The sequence below is a fragment of the Desmodus rotundus genome, chromosome 1 (assembly GCF_022682495.2).
Source record: "Desmodus rotundus isolate HL8 chromosome 1, HLdesRot8A.1, whole genome shotgun sequence".
Lineage (NCBI taxonomy): Eukaryota > Metazoa > Chordata > Mammalia > Chiroptera > Phyllostomidae > Desmodus > Desmodus rotundus.
In genome coordinates this window covers 30579799-30595642 of record NC_071387.1, presented here as the reverse complement: position 1 = coordinate 30595642, position 15844 = coordinate 30579799, and the positions used below count along the sequence as shown (strand labels likewise).

Below are 15844 nucleotides of genomic sequence, written 5' to 3'. Positions count from 1 at the left end.
AATCAGGATCAGCCCTCCGGCTGGCTGGGAGGCAAGAGCCCCGATAAAGTCCTGTCTGTACCATGGAGTCACTGGAGCATGGCCTTCCCCAGGCCAGGCCTCAGGTTCCCCGTGAGTGCAGTGAGTGAGTCAGCCCCGAAGTTGCTGTGCTGATGGAGATCGCTCCCTTCTTAAATTAAACTGACACTTTCATCTGTGTTTCCGGGACCAGCCCACAGACCTGGCTGAGAGGTGGCTTTGTAGGGAGGGACCTGAAGGGAGAGGCGGGGAGATATCTTTAGGGGCCAAGGAAGGAAGAGTAAAGAAGCCTCCTAAGGGACCCACAGGTGTGCTGGGGAGACCCAGAGTGTGTCTACCTCGATGCGAGGCACACACAGCCAATATTTCATCCACTGATTCATTCCCCAGATGTTGACTAAGGACCAGGCATTTTTCTAGACACCAAGGATACAGCTGTGAACAAAACAGGCAAAAGCTCCTGCCCCCACGGAGTTTATATTTGAATGGCACAGACAACAAACAAGACAAGTTAAAAATAAAGCATACAGTATGTGTGAAGGAGAAAACATAAAGCAGTAAAATTTTAGAGTGACTAAGGATGGTTTCACTGAAGAGATGACTTTTGGATACAGAGCTGAAGGGAGTGAGAGTCATGTGAATATCTGTAAGAAGAGCACTCTCAACAGAGGGAACAGCAAGTGCAAAGGCCCTGAGGCAGGAGTGTGGGTGGTGTGCTGGAGAAGCATCGAGGAGGTCTGTGTAGCTGGGAGAAGTGAGGGGTGGGAGGCAGAAGATGAGGTCAAGGAGAGAAGTAGGAAGGCGGGGCTCAGATGAAGACTCTCGCCTCTACTTTGAGTGAGCAAAAGAGGGACATGGCTTGACTCAGATTGTAACGGGCTCACTCTGGCAAAGGGTGGGAGTGGAGAGACCAGGAAGGGAGCTACTGCAAGTATTTATTACAAGACTGATCTACCCACAGAGTGGGCACCTCTGGTCATTGGAGCCTAATGCCCTGGAAGCTGGGAAGGGCCAGGCTGTGTGGCCACGCAAGCAGATGGTCTGCTGGCCAACACCAAGGACCCTCATGGAGTGAGGCCAGGTGTGAGCTGTTGGGTGGAAGGGAAAGTACCTTGGATTCTAGCCCTGGCTGGCTCTATATGACCTTGGGACATGCCCTTCCTCTCACTGAGCCTATAGCAAAAGCAAAAACTGAGAGTACCTGCTGGGTTGTGGTGAGGATTCCATGACAGCATGGATGTACCAGCTGTTACCAAACTGAGAAGGGGTGTAGCAAGGGAGGTGGTCCTGTCCTGTCCTGCCACACACCGGGAACGCGGGAGAGCGACGCATCCCGACTCTCCACTAGGGGGAGCCTGGGCAATTCTTCCTCCAGTAGAAATGCAGTTTGCAGGCACCAAACTGGCCTGGGCCAGGGAATTTCAGCCGTCCCCAGCCTGGCCCTCTGGGGTGGGAGTGTGCGTGTCCCTGAGCTGTCCTCACAGTGCCTGCCTGGATCCTGTGGTTGACAGGGCTTATTCTCTCCAAGAGATGCTCTGAACAGCTCAGCAGTGGCTATTGAGAGGTTGGTACACAGAGACCCAAATTTCCATCAGGCTCATGTCATGGGTCCCGAATAAACAAAACAAAGAGCAGGTGGAAAGGAAAAGACACATGGAAATGAAGAGTTACCCGTGGCTCAAGGCACTTGCTTTGAGATAGGCAGGCTGGATGGCTTTCAGTTCCTTCCTGCATGAGTGTACATGTGTGTGTGTTTATTTTCTCTCTTGGTCCACGTGTTACTCAGTGTGGTTTCTAAACCTTGCCCAAGCATCTGCTCGGTGCCAGGCTCTGTGCTGGCTGATGGGTGGTGCTGTGATGCAGCAGAGACACGGGCTCATGAGCCCCCTCTGCTCCCTAGGCAGCCAGGAGCCAGCTGGGGTTTTGAATTTCTCGGGGTCTCTCTCATCTCTCCACTTATCTGAAAGCTAAGAGACCCAGTAAAGGTGGCTGGCAGCCATGTACGGAGGAGTAGGCTGTTCACGCACAAGAACCAGCAGCTGATTGGGCATGTGGGGACTGAGATCCAGCCTGCTCTCCACTCACCCCACCAGGCATGGGGCTGCACCCCCTCAGCAGGAGGAAGGGGCAAGGTCTGGAGAAACAGCCTGGGGACAGCCTGGGGGGAACTTTGCCCTTTGGCTTTACCTCTTTCTCCTGCAGCAGCTTCGTCACTTTGCTGTCACACATCGGGAGGGGAACATAAGGATGGACACAGTGGATCCCCAAAGGCAGTCATACCTGGGCCCACCTGGGTGCTCTTCTTTCAGCGCATGTATATTTTAGTGCTGAGGACGTGCTAAGCACTGGAGGAGGCACAGGCTGCCTGCAAGGGGGCCTCATCAGTCCAGTCAGGGTCACGGCAGAGGCCTGATCTGGCTCTCAGGGTCCTGCATTTCCTCTCGTTAAAAGGGCTCTGGAGAAAGGAAGACTGGACTCTGTCATGTCCTGCTGCTTGGACAAGTAAGTTACTCTGCGAGCTGAGGCTGCGGCCTCCTCGTCTATGGAATGGAGCAACACCCACCCTGGCCTGATGGGGTTACTGTGAAGAGTATGCAGCTTGGGGAAGGACAGGCAGTTAGCACAGGACCTGGGGTACGGAAGTTTGCACTCGATGTCAGCTACTGCTGCAGAGCAGGCCTCTTCCTCCCTCTTATCCCAGACGACTCTGGGAGGAAGAACATAAAGGTGCCTCCACCATAAAAATTCAGAGACTGAGGTCCAGAGTGGGGAAGGTGACTTCCCCCATAGGCTAGTAAACCTGGAGGCAGGACTGAGACCCAAAGGTGCTGAGCACTGGCCCAAGATGTCCCACCTACACCATACACCTTCTCCATCCCCCACCCCCACCGTTCTCCACTACATTCCCCATTGCAGCTGGAGGAATTCCATGCACAGATTTGGACAGCGATGTTCCAGGTGTGGGGGAAGGGGAGCAGGGATATGTTAAGGTCAGCCCTGGAATACAAAGAAGGGAGAGCAAGGCAGGACTTGAACTTACTCTTTATAGATGTGCAGGTGGGGGAAGGTGCCTCAGAGTTCCCGGGGACACTCTCAAAACTCATCAGCCATAAGGGTCCATGTGCCCCAACTGGGCCCCGAGCCGGAGGCCACCCCTCTGCCCTAGCTCTGCCCCTTGCCCCAGTCCAGCCAAGACTGGTGGACCTGAGCCCCAGCCAGCCTCCCCCACCAGCCCACCCGCCTGCCTGCCTCCTCAGTCTGGCCAGCATGGTGGCAGGCCCTGCCTGCTCCCCAGGGAGGCTGCCGCCAGGCCTGATGGCGCTGACGGAGGGAGGGAGGCCGCCAAGCTGTCAGTCTGGAGGTGCCCCTCGGAGCCCCTCCTGGCTGGAGCGAGGAGGGTGGGCTGGCGCTGGAGCTGGGCTGTCAGGGCCTTCACAGAGACAAGGCCAGAGAGGCGCTGCCTGACAGCTCGCCCACCGAATTAGGACCATTTGCATGCTAATTTCCAGCGCTCTAACGGGCTGGCAGGCTGGCTGGGGTGTGTAGAGTGTACAGAGAGAGGCGCAGTGGCCTCCCTGCGATGGAACAATGCTTGACTGATCTAGCTGCGTTAACGAGCAAATTATGGTAATTTTGTTATTACAAATGCATAGAAATTTCCAAAGCGGGCAGCCATTCAGGGCAGCTCCCTGCTCCTCCCCGATCCTAAATACGGAGCCCCCCGTTTGTACACACAGGCTTGGCACCCGGTTCAGGGAGGGAGATCTGAAGGGGCCAGGCTTCTCTTGGAGCCTTCCCGGGGAGACCCAGGGTGAGCTGGCCACGGGCCAGAGCATCCCTCCCCATTGGCCGTCAAGCCCTCGGCTCCTGCATCCTGCAAACCTCACCCTCTGTGGTCCCCCAGGAGTTCCTGTCTGGTCCCTGGGCCTAGCAATCCCACAAAACCACCACCTTCAAGCTGGCTTCTTTCCATTCTGAGCAGGTAACGTGGGTGAGTCTCCTCATAGACACTCCTGGGTCTTGAGAAATTCAGGATTTCCGTGTCTACTCTGAACTGGTCAGCACTCAGGAGGAGCTCAGGGATTGTGCGATGAATGACTGAATGACTGATTGAATGATTGAATGAGTGAGTGAGTCAGTGAAAGAAGGAGGGAGAGATGAAGGAGAGAGATGGGAATAAGGGAGGGAGGGGAACAGCACTAGAGAGGGAGGGAGGGAAGGAAGGAAGGAAGGAAGGAAGGAGGGAAGGAAGGAAGGGAGGAAGGAAGGAGGGAAGGAAGGAAGGGAGGAAGGAAGGGAGGAAGGAAGGCTAGAACTTATCCCACAAATGAGGACAATTAGTGACCCACCCGGTCAGCTCACTGGCGGTATAATTAATCCAAGACCTAACCAGAGGAGCTTATTTACCACCTGGCAACCCCTTCTGGAATGTGTAATCATCCACTGTCAAAATCACAATTTGTCCCAGTTTTTCTAGCGATCTGCTTTTTGATTAAAAGTATGTTTTTGGAAACACGCTCTGGAATGTACCCAGACAGAAACTATTTCCAAAAATGCGAGCTCCCTGCTCCCAGAATCGAAGTGTGGATAGTTCCAGGCACAGGACCACCGGGTGGGGGTGGGGGGGGAGCTTGTTCAAAGCCAGTCAGCTCATGGGCAGGGCCAGCAGGGGACGCCTGGGCCTCTCCAAGTGACCCGTAGGCAGGCCTCCTATTTTATTTCAGGGATTTCAGGTTTGAACGGATGTTACTGAAAGGCCAAGAAGCTGCCTCAAGCCCAGCTTGGAAGTCAGTGGGGAATAAACCATCAGTCGCAGAGAAGCACAGCCCCGGGAAAAGTCTGCGCCAGGTGCCGAGGGCGCCCGGGCCAGCCAGGCTCACAGACTGGTGTGGGAAGCAGAGCCCTAAATGCCAGCTGAGACTTTATAACCTCAGCCAGGCCGCAGCCAGATTTTTCTATTTGCCTAATTTTCTAATTGGGTCACAATTTCCAGAGGGAAACTGAACCCAGGAAAAGAAAACAATCATTTCTGTCTGGCTGCCCACCTCTAGGAAGAACGCAGAGTGCAGAGGAACTAGGCCTTGGCGTGGCCTGCAGGTCCCAGGCGGAACCCCTGACGGGCACTGGGGACGGAAACTGCCTGCAATCCAGGAGGCGCTTTTGCAGCTGGCCAGGGCCCCGGGGCCGGGGGAAGGACGTGGGCTCAGAGAGAACACAACAAAGTTGGGGTAGGTGGGGTATGAGGCCTGCTTTGAGTTGACCTAGAAGCCAGGACCCCAGGGGCCACCCCAGGGACACTAGGCCTGCCTCAGGTCAGGGGAAAAATACTTCCTTTCCGTTGCTTCATTGAAGGGCTAAAGTGTGTATGTTGGGGGGAGGGTTGATATTCCCCACTGGCCCAGCAGGGACAACAGGGCAGGCTGCCACCACAGCAAGAGGGCAGCCTGGCTCTTCCTCTGACATGCCGTATGACCTTGAACAAGTCTTCTCCTTGACCTCATCTGCACACTCCCAGGCTGAGTTCTGAACTTCCGTGGTATCCAGCCCTGTCCATCCATGACAGGAGGAGTGGCTGCAGAGGGCACAAGGGCCATCGCCAGTCCCCTGGGACATACGCGTTAAAACTGACCCCTCCTCACTCCACACAGACGCACCCCAATCTGGGCCTTCAGTGCTTCTCCTTTGGGGGGATTCCCCCAAACCCAGGGGCAGGGCTCTCAGCCTGGACCTCCACTGAGTCAATGCCTTTCCTGCTGTCCCCAGTTACCCGCTCTACACCCCCCCCACAAGGTCCTGGGTGCTAGTGTTTGGGTTACCTGGTCTCCAGGTTCCAATTCCCTTGCAGCCATTTCCCCAGGTGACGCTGGCTCCTTTTTGGGGAGTCCTCTTCCCGGGAATTTCCCACCCAAAGTGCTCTCAGGAACTCTGCTCATTCACACAACCCGCATGGAAAGACAGCTCCCGGCGCCGCAGGGATTTGCTTCTACTCAAGCCCCTCTGCACAGACCCGGCACCTCCCGTGGCCTTGGCCGCTGCCTCTCTGAGGCAGCAGTTTCTGGATTTTAGCAGTGTTTCTGAGCCTCAGACCCCAGATCCTCAAAGTCTTTCCCTTGTCACCTGGACTCCCCTGCTCGCTAGCTGTGTGACCTCCACCAAGTCACTCTTCCTAAGCCTCAGTTTTCATCTCTGTGAAATGGGGCCGATAACCACACCCTCCTAACGCCACCGTGGGCATCCTCTGGGATCCCCGTGAACAAGAGGCTTGTACGTTGTAAAGACCCCTCCAGACGGTGGTTGCCATTCCTCTCTTTGCTGTGAACAAGCCCTTGAAGGGGCCACGACAGCCCCACATCCTGCTCCGGAAGGACAATGCCCAATGGGACCTGGGATTGCTCTTTAGACAAAAGGACATGATAACACAGTTGCCGTTTTAAAATTTCCTTTCCTCCCTGCTTTATCTCTCTGCCTCTCCTTTCCACTCCTCCCCTCTTTTCTTTCTCTCTTTCTTCCACCCTGGATCTAAGTCTCCCCACTCGGGCCCGCTATTTGTGCCACCGCACAGAGACTCCTTATAAAGAAAATTCATTTGTTCAGGGTCACCGCGTGGTTTTTCATTAAAAACAAATTACCCGCATTCAGGGAGGACATCTGGGCTTCGCGGGTCCCATTAATGACTATATTTTCAGCCTCCCCAGCCCGGTTGGGCTCCCCTTGCCTGTCACCCTGCGCTCCCGGCCCCGGGAGGACAATGAGAGTGACAGTCAAGTGAAAGAGAAAACATGAGGGATGAGGGCGAGAGGCGAGTCCCCCGAGAGGGGAAGGAGGGAAAAGTGAAAAAAATAAATAACTCAAGCAGAGGGTAACAAGGGCCATTGTCTCAGCGTCTTCCAGAGAGGAGCCAGAGCAAATATTGGAAGAGCGAGTGGGGGCGTGGAAGGCGAGCTGAGGCCTGTTTATCACACAGAGGGACTCTAAGCCCTTGACTCTGTGCTGGAAGGGGCACGTCCACATTCAAATAAATTCCACCTATATGCATTGAGCGCCTACTGTTTGCAGGGACTAGGCAAACAGGACGTGGCGGATCCGAGAGGAGGAACGGGGAGGTGGGAGCCTTTGGTCACTGCAGCTCGACAGGGGTTGGCTGTGGGGTGGGCAGTGCCCGGGCTATGCTCAGCGAGAGATGGGGCCCCTGTTGGGGGAGGGGAGGCTTCCTGCAAGACAGATCATTTGACTGGGGCCTAACAGGATGGGTCGAAGACGGGCAGGTGAAGATGGGGAGTAGAGGGCATATACTAGAATCTGAAGTGTGGTTGCCTGGTGTCCCAGCTGGGAAGGGCTTCTCCTGGGCCATAAAAGGTCTCTGGGTCAGGAGGGCCATCCACAGCCCTGCGGGGCCTCATGGAAAACAAGGCCCAGAGCCCATTCCCTCTCACTTTCATGGGCACCAGGGCCCGGGTGAACTTGAGACATGAATTCCAGTCGCCAGGCCCCGCTGCGCCCCTGATTGGCTGCGTTCCCTGGTGAGGCATGGCACCTCTCTGAACTCAGCTAGCAAGCCTCTGAGACGGGGATAAACACCCAACCCCACAAGGTGCTTTCCAATTGCAGCTGGGGATGAAAGGTGCGGCTGGCTCCCTGTGTAGACTATAAGGCACAGGGAAGGTTGTGGGGTGGCTTGTTGGTGGAATTAGCTTATGGACAGAGGCTATTTGGCTTCACTGGGAAGTTTTCTCTGGCCCCCAAAGGCTCCGGGCACTGCCAGAAATTCTCTGGAGAGCAGTGTCCCAGGTGACTGGCCCACAGACTCAGCTGTGGCAGTAGGTCCAGCTGAGGGCTGACAGCTGATGAGGTCTTGGAGACAGGAGCTCCAGATTCCAGTGGGGAAAAGCCAGATGACCCCAGTAAATTCGATCTGGGTTTTGGAAGGACTCCAGTGTGAACAGAAGCAAAGCAGGTCTCAGAACCTTTGTGCCCTGCCGGAATCCTTCCTTTTCTCCCTCCTCACTCCACCCCCCACTGCTAACATGGGCTACTCCCTGAGGGACAAGCCACGCCAGGGACTCATCTCCTCCTAGATTTCTTCCCCGGCCCAGGGCAGCACCATGGGTGACTTGGGACGCTTTAGTTATGCCTCTAATTTGCCCCATTCTTCGGTGTGGCCATCGTTTCTCAATTTCAGCAAAACTCCCTGCAAAAGCAGCCTCAGACATGCCCTTCCTTGCCCCAGCTCTCCTACAGAAAAATTCTGGAGGCTTCTCTGCCTGACACCCCCAATCGAGGATGCCCCCCCCACCACTGTACTCCCAGAGTCTCTGAACTTAGCTGTTACCATATCTGTCCCCCTCAGGGGTGCCTAACCTGCAGCCCGTGGGCCGCACACAGCCCAGGATGGCTGTGAATGCAGCCCAACACAAAGTTGTCAATTTACTTAATACATCATGAGATACTTTTTGTGATTATGTGTCTCAATGTATTTAGTGTGTGGACCAAGACAACTCTTCTTCTTCCAGTGTGGCCCAGAGACACCAAAATGTTGGACACCCCTGCCCTAGGTCCTTATTGACTGGCCGTCTGAACTACAGACTGAGAACTTGTCAGAGACAGGGGCCGTGGCTTTCACCTTTGCACCCCCAAGGCATGTGCCTGACACATGTAGATGGTTCACAAATGTTGGAAGCAAGGAAGGATTGGGGGGAGAAAGCAGGAAAGAAAAGAAGAAATGATGGATGATGGCTGGATGGATGCGTGGCTGGATGGCTACTGCAACCTGATCAGCTCAAATGACCTCCTCTGGGAAGTCTTCCCTGATTCCCCCACCCCACACACTGTCCCAGCAGACTCAGCAGCCCCCTCCCGTGCATTTCCTCAGCGCATACCTAGATTTTAGCTATTCACATAGCATGCAAAGATGATTTTGTGTTTCCCCGACTAGATTGTGAGCTCCCTGAGGGCAGGGGCTGTATCTGCAACACCACACCTAGCTCAGAACTAGCACCCGGTGTCTCTCAGGAAATGTTTGAAGAATTAATGAATGAACAAATAAATGGCCACCTGCCATTTCATCCTGGCTGTACCTGGCATCCCCTGGGGTAAATGCTGTGTTCCTGCTGTGGCAGAGTGGCTGGAGGCCACTAGAGGGCAGCAAAGAATCAGAAACGATCAACAGGTGGGAGAACTGTGCACCAAGAAAGGTGTGTAGGGAGCTTTGAGAGTACCCAGGCCCCAGAACTACCAGAAGCCTTGTCGAGGGGGTAGTAAGAGCTAAGAACAAAGACCATTAATTCCCTGAGCAAACACTCCCTAAACCAATGCTTGGGCCAGGAAGGCATTTCAAGAGCACTGGTCCTATCTCCCACCTGATGCTCCTGTCCCACCGGCCTCACTGGCTTTTGCTGGCCCCTCCCGAGTCTGCCCATTCCCCTATCTTCAGTTCCAGTTCTGGGGAAGGGGCTTTATACAAGACTGAGAAAGGGGTCCCTCTGACTCACACTGACTGGTCCCGACCACGCCTGTGGAGCTGTGCAGAGAATGTTCTACCCCTGGCCCAGAGGGTGGAAGCGGCATGTCAGGTCACACAGGGAGCTCCTGGCTGAGCTCAGCCTCTGCCTGGTGCTGAGTCTCCTGGCCCCCAAGTCTGCAAGTTCAGGGTTGGGAGCGGCTTAAGGTGGACAGAGGAAACCCACATCTCCTTTCCTCCAGAACTCAGTATCCTTCCTGCCTCACATGGCTGGGGCCTCAGTAACTGCACAGCCATCATTTCAAATGATCCTCAAAAATAGAAGGCAAAGCAGGCTCAGAGAGGCCTTGAGCTTGTGCAGAGTCACACAGCTCAGCAGCAGTGAAACCACAATCCTTCCACAGTAGCCCTCACTTCTCCCTGTCCTGGCCAGACCTGGCCCCTGTGCTCTTGACCTGCTTTACCACTTGTCTGCAGAGGGCCTCGCCTAGATGTCTGCTTGGCCTCCAAAGGTTGACAAGTCAAAGCCTAACCGTGCTGGCCACCAGCCTCCTCCATCAGGTCCCCTCCGGTCAACCCCATTTACCCACACTGGGCGGGCAGGCCACACCCCTACCCGTGTGAACCCATCCCAGCCACTGGCTGGGCCCCTGCCCCACTCCCAATGCCCCTGCCCTCCTCTTCAGATGGCCAAGGGTACACATGCCACAGCATAGCTTACCATCCCCCTTCACCAAGACATGATTCCTAATTGGACCAACCCCAGGTGCCTCTCAGTTTTCTCCAGACCTGAAGCATTCAGCGTCTGCCCCCACTCCTGCCTGGAAATGCCCTTGATGGTGGCTGGGTTCTTCTCTAATTGATGCTCCCATTGATCTATGGGGTATGAGCTTTGCTGGGCAGCTCTTGATTTAACGCCGACTCAGCCAGGCCAGCTTTAGGCATGCCTGCTAGGCTTCCCCTCTCACCACCATACCCGGCTCGAATTTCAGTATAAACAAGCAGCAGCAGCACTACAATGAACACTTCTAAGGCATTCAATATGTGCCAGGCAAAGTTCTAAGGCTTTTTATATATACCATATTTTGCCAGGTACAGTGCGCGCTCTTTGCCCACTTTTCCCCTTTTTTGAGGGAAAAATAAGGGTGCGCATTATACATGGGTATTACTAAATATGGGCATGCATTACACACGGCAAAATACGGTATTGCATCATTTCATGCTCACTCTTATTATCATCATCCCCATTTTATAGATGAGGAAGAACTAGGGCACAGAGAAGTGATATAACTTGCCCCAAGTCACACAGCTAGTGAGAGAGGAAGGTCAGTGATTCAAAACAGGCAGTCTGACTAGGAGCAAAGCCCGTGCTTCTAGTCACCCAGCCTCCCTGTCTCACCACGAAGCTTCCCAGCATCCTCAGGGGCATTGCCCCAGCTCTCACGGCAGCCAGCCCAGAGCCTTCTTTCTTTAATTAATATTTCCTGAGTGCTACTCCGGGCCAGGCACTCGGCCAGGAACTGGGGCACAGTGGTGAGCGGAGCAGACAGAGCCTTGCGACGGGCAACACTCGTGTACTGCACAGACCTGAGGGGAAGGCTGACCAGGAAGGAGTGAAGCACTGATTAAGTTCTTTCCATGTGCTTAGCATCACAAGTGAAAGAACGAGATGCTTTCAGAGAGTCATGGTGGGGGTCCTGGCTTAGATGGTGTGGGGGGCAGAACAACAGGCCCCACCAAACTTGTCTATATCCTAACCCTGGAACCTGTGAGCAGGGCGGGTTATAGGGCATGAAGGTTGCTAATGAGCTGACCTGAAGATAAGGAGATTATCCTGGATTACCTAAGTGAGTCGGATAACATCCCAAGGCTTCAAATCCATGGGCTAGGAAGGCTGGAGTGAGAACCAGCAAGACAACGACTCCGCCCAGCGCTGCCAGCTGTGAAGATGCGCTGAAGGGATGGGGCCCTGCGACAAGGAACACGGGCAGTATCTACAGGCTGGAGAAGGCAAGGAAACGCTTCTCCCCTGCCGCCTCCAGAAGGAACACGGCCCACACCTGGACTTGAGTCCTGCGAGACCCATTTTGGACTCTGATCTCCAGAACTGTAAGGTGGTAAATTTCTCGTTTTAAGTCACTTGTTTGTGGTAATGCATTACAGCAGCAATAGGAGACTAATACATTTTGGGTCAAAGGGAAGAGCCCTCTGAGGAGGTGAAACCCACAGGGATGAGAGGGTCAGGGCAGGTGGGGCCATCAATGGGAGCAGCAGGGAGAGGCTGAGCCCTGGAAGCAGAGGAAATCACACCTGTCTCTCATACCACCTGCCAGAACCCAGTGCAGGGGTAGGGGTCCTGTGTCTGCTGGGCTTTTGCTACTGTTCCAGACCTCCTCACCCTCCAACTTCGTCAAGAAAACAAAAGCCATCAGTTAAAAGAGTGATCTGATTGAAAGGCACCTAGAAATGGTGAGCACCAATCCATGGCAAGTACAGCGCCCAGGACCGAGGACCTGAGGACCCACCACACTCCTTCTAGGGCCTCCTCTCAAACAGCATCGTGTCTATCACAGCTCTGGGGGGCGAACAGGACATGGTCAAGATTTCCTGGCACTCTGGCCTGAAGCCTCCAAAAAGGAGTCAAGTAAGAAGCATGTGGGGCCTGGGGGTCCCTGGGGGCTGGTGTTCCTTGACTGGTTCATCTCAAAGATGGTTACCTTGCTCCTGGGACTCACTAAAGCCAAAAGGCGGGGAGCGCCCCTTCCTTTTCCCCCAGCATAGAATTTTTAAGAATTTCAAATGCCATGTCGGTATATATCACACTGCACAATTATCTTCAGACAAGAATCAACTGGCTACACTGGCCAAGACACTACAGAATCTTTGGTGTGAGAGTTTTGGCGTTGGCTGGGACTTGATAAAAATAAAATCTGAAAACTGTCTCCCTTAGGAGCTGGTAGGAGGTGGCTGTATTGGCTTTATTCCCTGTAACTGGTCAGCACAGGGCTGTATGGGGTCCACAGAGCTGCAGAAACTAGACCCACAAACACTGGGGAAGACCAAGGAGCCCAGTTTGCAGATGTGAGGATGCCTTTGAGCCAGAAAGGGCAGGCAGCACCCTAACGGCAGACTCAGGATTCAAATAAACAAGAATCCAAGCCAACAGGCTGGCATTTAATACAGGAAAACGTAATGTCTACTTTTTCAGGCCCAAAATTTGGGCTGCTGGAATGTACCCTTGAGACAATCTCCCTCCATTGTCCTAAAAACAAACCTTACAGATGGAAGCCTTCCCTTGTAAATGGAAGACCTGGCAGCCAAATGTCCCAAAACCTAGCCTGGGAAAAGCAATTCAGAGGATTTCCAGTTTCTCTCTGGATTCCCTGCAGGCGGGAAGAGAGGACATCCCGTACAGTGAAACATCGCCCTGGAATAGCCTCAGAGAGACAAAAGCACCATAAGCAGATCTCCCCACACCTTGCTCTTGGCTGGTTTCTCCAAACTGTACCTCCGGCCCCTAGCCCCTACGGAACGGCATCACCCTCAGCACCTCACAATCAAAGAAATGCTTCCCAGGTCCAGACGCCTGAGAGGTATTGAATCAGAAATCTGAACATACGTGAAGGTGAAATCCTCCAACAGGTTGTGCTACACCCACATCCTAATCCCTGCAACCTGTGAATGTCAATTCCATAGCCAACAAAGGCAGGGGGCGGGAGTCTTTGTAGGTGTGATTAAGTTAAGGATCTGGAAATGGGGGGATCGCCCTGCACTATGTGGACGGGCCCTAAATTCAGTCACATGAATCTTTATAAGAGAGGCGGGGGGAGATCTGACACCTCCAGCGGAGGGGTGCAGTAAAGGCGGAGCAGAGAGAGGTTTGAAGGTTGCGGTGATGCAGCCAGAGGCCCAGGAACGCTGGGAGCCACAGGAAGGTAGATGAGGGGAGCAGTGGGTCTACCCCAAGGCCTCCAGACCTTGCCAACACCTCAATTTTGTTCCGGTGACACTGATTTCAGACTTCTGGGCTCCAGGACAAGGAGAAAATATGTTTCTATTGTTTTAAGGCACTAAGTTTGTAGTAATTTTTTAGAGCAGACACGGGAAATGAACTCATGGGTTAATATTGATTTTCCCTGACCCCTTCCCTTAGCAAACACCCATTAAAGGACCTACTATGCACTAGGGTCCATAAAGAGCACAGAAGAGAAGTAAGGCAGAGGGCCTGGCCCTCAACAAGGTCACTTCCCAGTGGCATAGCTAACTGGGCCACAAGCACACTGGGCCACGCGGCATAGCAAAGCCAAGTGTAAAGCTTTACCCCCAGAGGAGGGCTACCCAGAAGGCTTCGTGAAGCAGGTGATATGTGTGTTCAGCCCTGAGAGGGTGCCACTGGATCCTAACAGGCCCGGACAGGAAGTGGTCTAAGCTGAGGGTGCAGAACCAAGAGGGACACTGACCAGGGACAGTGAGTCATTCTGGGAACCAGTGAGTGGTCAAGGATGGGGACAGGCTGGGATAGGAGGCCAGGAAGGCAAGTTGAGGACAGACCACAGTGATGCGTGGATGGCAGGCCAAGGACTGGCTCTGCTGAAAGGTGGGCCGTCTCCTGTGGGCCCGCCCTGGGGGCAGTTCCAGCAAAGACCGTGCACACGAGCCAGCACCATCCCGTGAAGCCATCCAAGAAACAGATATCAAAGTCATGCTGGAAGCAGTCCCAAAGGCACGCTACTGATTTGGACACTGAGGAACAGGAACTGAAGACGGTGCCCACTGAGTGCAGACTCCCCGCCCTGACACAGAGCCTGGCGCGGACCGAGTGCTGGGTGTGTGAGGAGAAGAGAAGGAGAAAGGGAGGGGAGAGACGTGCACAGAAGGAGCACACTGTGCGCCCTCCCTCTGTTGTGGGGACAGAGTCTCAGGGGAACCACGCCACTGTGGTAGCGCCTGCCCGGCCGCTGCCAGCAGGTTGGTGAGGCTCGGCCTGGGATTCCTGCTGCCCCCATAAATGGGCAAGGAGCTGCCATTAGTTCCCACTGGGGGCTCTGCCAGGCTTCTCCAAGCTCGGCCTCTTTGGTGTTTGCAGCGGGGAGGCCTCAGCTCCACCTGTCAGTCCACTGCCGCCCACCCCTGGGAGCACTGAGAAGCTTGCGTGGACAAACTCAGAGCACGCACAGCGGCAGAGAACAGAGGAAGGAGTGCTGGACTGCAGACTCAGGCCTCGGGAAATTCCCCAGCTGCTCTGCGCCTCAGCTTCTTCTTTTGGAAAATGGGGGCTACACTCCAGACCAGCTTACCTCAAGGGTGGTAACATCAGGGGGCTCCTAGGAAAGCACTCTGCATTCTTAAAAATGTTACAAAAATTCGAAGGGCCACTAATGGATGTGGCTTCAGATCCTTCTCCTGAGGATCCCCCGATTTGCTAATAGTTGGGAAATGAGGATGGGGGTATCCCACGATCTAGTTGCCTCATGCTTAATATTTCCCTCTGCTCCGCATGGCCCATCTTTGCAGCAGAAAAGGCAAAGGCTTTGCGGGTCTCACCTTGGCAGACCTCTTTGGCATTGGCAAGGCCCAGGGCAGGAGCACACCCAGAGGCCGCTTCCCATATGTCTCGTATTTAAAAGCCATAAATCAAGCTAACAAACCGTTAAATGAAACATGCTCTGTCCTCCTACCTTGTTAAACACATCTTCGTAATAACCTGGAAAGCCAGGAGTGAATTTAGAATTCGGGGACTCCTTGGCATCTGCACCAGGACCTGGCTGCAGGGGGTGAGCCCACCTGAGCTACCATCTGCCCTGCTTCCCTTCCCACCCCCAGCTCCCCTCGTTGTCCTGCGAGGCCTCGCACACAGGTGGGGGCACCCAGCCCTCAGGTCCACACCCCCACAAGGAGCCAGCGCTTGGCCCCGGGGCACGCACGGCTGCGACATAGGTCGGGGAAGAGGCCGGAGGAGGCTTGGGGCTATTCAGACAGCACCCTTAGTGGGGCTACAAAGGCGGGGGACTCAGGTACCAGGCAGACAGATCCCTTTGGCCCGCAGACTCCCTATGGCCGGCCATCAGCGGGAGGAGGCCTGCAGGGCGAGAGTCGGTCCCTCTGCCTAGGTCTAAGGGTGGCTCACCCTGGGTCAGGCTTTTTATTTGCCGGGTGACATAGGCATGTCCCAAACCCTTCCTGGGCTCAATCTCCTCGCCAAGAAAGCGGGGTGATGGATTCACCCACCTACTTCTCAGAGCCGTTGTGAGGCTCGGAGAAGTGGGGAGGGGGAACCCACCAGGTGGGGAGGGAGGAAGTAACCAGCCTGGTTTTTTCACAGGCCCGGAGAGAGTCGACGGTGCATGCTGGGAGGGGGCGGCCGTGCAG

General features: G+C 54.6%; 1 protein-coding gene across 4 annotated transcripts in view; it reads right to left on the bottom strand.

The window, feature by feature from the left end:
• Positions 1-15844, bottom strand: part of PAX5 (paired box 5) — a 170738-nt gene that overhangs the window by 22181 nt on the left and 132713 nt on the right. The window lies entirely within an intron of this gene.